The following is a 5971-nucleotide window of genomic DNA, read 5'->3' on the forward strand; positions in this document are numbered from 1 at the left end:
ATGAGGGCAACAAATGTATAGATGTGCTTTACACAATTGATCTATGTATTGTGAATTGTATGAGCCCCAATAGATTGATTAAAAAAAAAAAAAAGATTTACAGCCTCAGAAAGGGAGTTCTACCCTGTCCTACAGGGTCCCTATGAGTCTGAATTGATTGATGGCTAGGAGTTTCCGTCTTGCTTTTCTGTCTTCTCCAATTCCCACCCCACAAGCACAAACAACCACTTAATGAAAGATTCAGCAGTACAAGTATTCTTCAGTAAAAACCAAGTTCCTCCTTTTTCCCTGATGTTTTCTATCCCTACTTCTCCTCTCTGGTGGTCAGTCACTGTTCTTAGCTCTTATTCTTCTTCTAGAGATTAGCTTTGCATTTGCAATCATGTTACTATGACAGCATATTATTCACATTTCTATGAAACTTGCGATTTTACTTAGTGTCTCTGTGTGATCTTCTATCTCTATGGTAAGAGAAACTTCATTATCCTGAACATGGCATTATATTTTATTGATTTGCTGCATTTCTTAATTTATATAATTAAAGGTATATATATATATATTTTAATGAGCAACTGGTAGACATTTAGATTTGTTTGAAATATTTTGCTTGAAGTATTTTGCTAATATCTACAGTGCTGTAATAAATTTGAGCTCGAACATGACAATTGTGAGGATGGTGCAAGACTGTGTAGTGTTTTGTTCTGTTGCCCACAGGGCTGCTATTTTCTGAATCTATGGGACAGCACCGAACTGCAATTATGTACATTCATGTACATAAATATGAATGTACATCAGTGTAAATATATTTCTAGGATTAAAAGATGCTCAGGAGAGGCACCTTTTTTTCTTATTCCATGAATAAAATTTTTTATTGGCATATCTTACTTATTCCAATATATCCCTTTCCTTCCCACATAGTTCTGTTGTTCACTTCCATTGGATGGGGCTATACAATCATCAGTGCTATCAACTCCCCTATTTCCTCCCCCTACCTCACTTCCCGTACCCTCAGGGAACTCTTACTCCTGTCACTGTCTCTGAGGGGTCATCTATCTTGACTACCATGTACCAAGTGATCTTAGATGTACAAATGAACATACACAAGTCTAACATGACCAGCGAAGTGTATCACGGATGGACAATAATAGTAAGGGGAGGAAATCTTAAAGAACTAGAGGATAGTTATGTGGTTCATCAGTGAGGAGAGGCACCTTTGAGTCACAGAGAGCATTTATGCATTTTGGTATCTTTTATCCAAATGTGTCGCAGAGAGAAGCTCTATCAATTTACATCTTGTCTAGAAAAAATAGAGTGCATCATTCTTCAACATAAAGTTAAAATTTTATTAAATGTTGTCAGTATTTTAGTAGTATAGAAAGATAGCACATGATTGATTCATCAGGTTTAAAAAAATTTAAGAAAACCTGTAAAGGTCAAAAAGGTTGAAGATATTTTCACAACCATGAAACCATTAAGATTATTTTTGCTGTAAACTATTTATATATGTTCCCCCTTTAAAAGTATTTTTCAGAGGAAGCCTGGGGGCTGCTGGGAAGATGGAGCCAGAGCAGAATACACTACAGAGATCTCTCAGTGTGACTCAGAGAAAAACTGATAAGGAGGCCAAGTAGGGGAACCTAGTAGGGTCTAGCTTTTTGACACTGTGGGATTGGGTTCGTGTCAGTAAGGTGAGTATCATATATTGCCACATTATTAGAACAAACCATTCTTGTACTGAGGTAGAATTTAAATCCTCTCTTCGTACAAATTATTGATTTTTAAGTGTTCCATTTTATTTTCTTAGGGTTGACTTCCAACCCAGTGTTCTTTCCTAATCTCAGAGATTTGGAACTTCTGGAAAGGATGGGAAAAGTTATTTTCTGCGACACCAAAGTCTGCACTGGATTTTTTTCACATGGTGTAAACAGATGAGTAGTTATAATTGTGAATTTAAGTTAAATTTATCCGTGCTATTTCTTAATTGGTTAGAGATCATATCGGAAAAGAAAGGGTGTAAATCCCTCATAAGTCACCATGAGAATTCACTAAACTACCCTTTCTCGCTAAACTTTTTGTTGCCTGTACAGTTCTTACTCTACTGCACCACCAGGCTCATTGCCTTCAATAAGCACATGCATTCTGAGCTTACGTAGTCTTGAGATGGTTTCCAAAATATTCCAGATATATCTTGTTGAATATATATTGTTATAATTAGGAAACACTTTTGTATCTTGCAAACATTTGCCACACTTTCTGAGATTGGGAAATATAAAGCACTGGTGGTCTGGTTCTTTAACTGAATTGTGCTGAGAGTTAGAAATTGAGGCTCAACTAGAAGCACTTCTTCCTGATCCCCTTTAGAGCTCTCTCACCTCTTGGTTTCTTAGGCTGTAGATCAGAGGGTTTATCATGGGGATCGTAATGCCATAAAATACAGAAGCTGTTTTTACTTCCCTTTAGTTTCACTGGTGCCATAGTGCAGATACATATAAGATAGCATCCCAAAGAATAGAGTGCCTGCTGTCAGGTGGAGACAAGTGGAGAAGGCCTTTTCCCTCCCAGCTGTGGAAGATAGAGATAAATGTAGGAAAAGATGACAACCAACACAGTTAACACCAGGATAAACCCACAAAGGCTCCCAGTAGCAGAATGTTGAAATCCACATTAATGCAGGAGAGAGCAAGAATTGGGGGTTCATTATAGAAAAAGTGGTTAATTGCATTGGACTTGTAAAAGTTCAATGAGAAGGTACAACTTGTATTTAGAGTCATTTATGAAACCCATGAAATATGAACCAAGTAGCTGTTGAATACACACACTCTGTGGCATGAAAATTGGATAACAGAGTAGGTTACAGGTGGTCACATAGCATTCTACTGCTATAGCAGCTAGGATGTAGCAGTCACTGGTTTCAAAAGCACCACTGACAAGCAATTGTACTAGACATCTTATGAATGAGATGGATTATTTGTCCTCATGACATTTTGCAGTATCTTGGGAGTGATAGCAGAGATATAATAGAGGTCAACAAATCCAAATTTTATAGAAAGAAGTACATAGGGGTGTGAAGGCCAGAGTCAATCATTATGAGAAGGATCATCCCAGGATTACCCAGGAGAAAAATCACATCGATAGCTAGAAAGGCTATGAAGTGAATATGCCAAAATTTGTTTTGACCAGCAAATTCCAGGAGGGTGAACTCTGTCACATCAGTGTCATTTTCTTGTTTCATGGTTAGCAAAGATTACATATCAGCTGAAAAGTTGTAAATAAAGAAAAACAGAAAAAGATAAGGCCACTAAATGCAGGATTGGAAATGGCATAATACTTGGTTTCACAGAGGGTCAGGATATATTTTCTATGGTCTAACTGATTTGGCTTTTAAAGGCGATGCTGCAGAAAAATAATTTTACAGTTCTGGGGAAATTATCACAGATCATTAGCTGTGTTCGCTATTCTTTTGCTACTACTTAAGGCTTCTTTTATTCATCTGTCTGTTTGTCAGACTATAGTGGCTTTCATGTTGCTATGATGCTGGAAGCTTTGCCACTTGTATTTCATATTGGTTTCATTGGAGCTTCCAGCCTAATGCAGACTATAAATAAGGCTTTAGCTATAAATTTCTGAAGAATTAGCCAATGAAAACCTATGAATGGCAACAAAACGTTGTCCATTAAAGTGTCAGAAGATGAGCCACTCAGGTTGGAAAGGATTGTGGAAGAGCTGCCTCCTCAAAGAATTCACCATAATGATGTGGCTGGAGTAAAGCTTTAGGGATCTTCATTTGCTGATAAGACATGACTCAAAATAAGAAGAGACAGCTGCAATCATCTACTAAACTTGGAATGTACCAAGTATATTAAGCATTGGTGAGCTGAACATGCACTGGTATAGACCATTTTTACCCAGATAACCATATTGTTTGCTAAGTTGAGAATGATAAACACAAGAGAAATAATCTCATATTCATTGTCAAAAAGAACATTTAAAGATCTATCTTGAAGTACAATGCTCTCTAGGATGAGGTAAGATCAATATGTCTACAAGGAAGTCCAGTTAACACAACTACTATCTATGGGAAAAATTATGGAGAAACTTAATGTCATCAGGCAAACCAAGGCTAGCTATGATAGTGGAAAAGATCATCAATTGTTCATATGCAAATTCATGATGACTCTGAAAAAAAAAGAAAAGAAAATGAATCCGTGAGAGCCAAAATACCATCTCAAATGCATTCAACCTGAATTTAGATAACATCTCAAGAACCCATTGGAAGCACTGAATACCAAAGACCAAAGACCCGATGAGTTGTGGCATAACATCAGGGATATTATATGCAAAGGAATCAGAATGTCATTGTGGCAATTTCATAATCTCCTGTCAACTTGAGCGAAGGGGTGGAGTGTAGCCTGTCAATCAGGTCATAGTCAATGAGGCCTTTGTGTGGGCATGGCCTTCTGAGGATTCTGGGAACTCCTGTCTTCCTCCTGGTAGGTGGGACACACACTCTCCCTTCAAGAGATTACTGTTGACAAGCCACATGGAGCTACACTGATAGAGCCAGAGCCCTGAAGCTGGAGAAGCTAGATGGAGACCCATGCCATGCTGATATGCTACCACCACCACTGGATTAACAAGACTTTCCAGCCTCTGGCCTGTGATTTCCTGAATTCAGCATCATTGCATGTGTTGTGTGAGTCTGAAGAGGAGTTTATAGACTGGTATTGGACATATTGGCTAATATTGGATTTATGGACTTGATCTGGACTGGGCTGGGATGTTTTCTTAATATACAATTACTCTTTTATTTAAAGCTCTCTCTTACATACACGAGTCTCCCTAGATTTGTTTCTCTAGTCTACCCAGACAGACACAGTAATTAAAAAGACAGAAATGAAAGACTGCAATGATTTCAAAGCAGTCTTTGAAATTTGCTCTCAAAAGTAGAGTAGCTAAAGCAAAGGGAAGAAATGATGAAGTAAAAGAGCCAAATGCGAATTTTCAAGGGACAGCTTAAAAAGACAAAGTACATACAGTATTATTACAAAATATACAAAGGCTTGGATTTAGAAAATCGAAAAGGAAGAACATGCTGATTCCAAGCTGCACTGAAGGTATTAACTAGAAACAAGATTCCAGAAATAGATGAAATACCTATGGAAATATTTGCAAAAGCTGATTAAACACTGGAAACAGCCTATTGGCACTCGGTGAGGCCAAGCAAGGCCACAGTCCATATTGAGTTGACCAGAACCCGACCAGATGAAGATAAGGTTTTTGAGTCTGTGAACTGGTGCATATTGTTGCTGATATTATGGGCGGCCTGTCCTGATTTGACTTTGATTTTGGATACAGACTCAAAAGGTTCTCAATGGAATGCAGATTCTTTACATCAAAGAACTTGCTTGTCTCCTCAGAGTACTAGGTTAATATAAGTGGGGAGTGTAGAAATTGGATAAAGTCATGAAGTGGCTGGTTTACAAACTTTTATAGGTGGGAGAATATGTTCATGGGAATATTTTGATAATATTATTCTGTAGATGTTCACATACTGCAATTGTTAGGCATATAATATTTTTGTTTTGTACACTTATAGAACATTATGTTTAAATAAGGTGGGCACATTTTGAGTGCATGCATTTTAGTTTTATCTTGTTAGGTGCAAAGATGATTGTACTATAGTCTTCATTTTATGCTTGCTAGCTATATGTTAGGTGTATGTATGATTTCACTAATATCTGGAAATTATACATGGCTAAAATTTTGTGTACAAGTGCCAAGTCGGTAAGGGGTAGACTGTTATAATTATTATTTTTGTACCAACATGGCTCCCATAGGAACATGTGGGTGGGGTTTAGCTTGTCAATCAGGTCACAGCTTGATTGGAGGGTGACAGAGATAAATGGCTCTTCAAGGGTAGTCTCTCTCTCCCTGCTTTCACCTTCCTGTTGACAAGCTATGTGGAGTCATG

The 5971-nt window shown here is 37.6% G+C and overlaps 1 pseudogene; it reads right to left on the minus strand.

Moving 5' to 3' along the window:
• Positions 1 to 2357: 2357 nt before the first annotated feature.
• LOC115871984 lies at positions 2358 to 3232 on the minus strand (annotated as a pseudogene).
• Between the last annotated feature and the right edge of the window lie 2739 nt (positions 3233 to 5971).

This window comes from Echinops telfairi, unplaced genomic scaffold, assembly GCF_000313985.2.
Source record: "Echinops telfairi isolate 266 unplaced genomic scaffold, ASM31398v2 ScPeMD7_7416;HRSCAF=8454, whole genome shotgun sequence".
NCBI classification, from domain to species: Eukaryota; Metazoa; Chordata; class Mammalia; order Afrosoricida; family Tenrecidae; genus Echinops; species Echinops telfairi.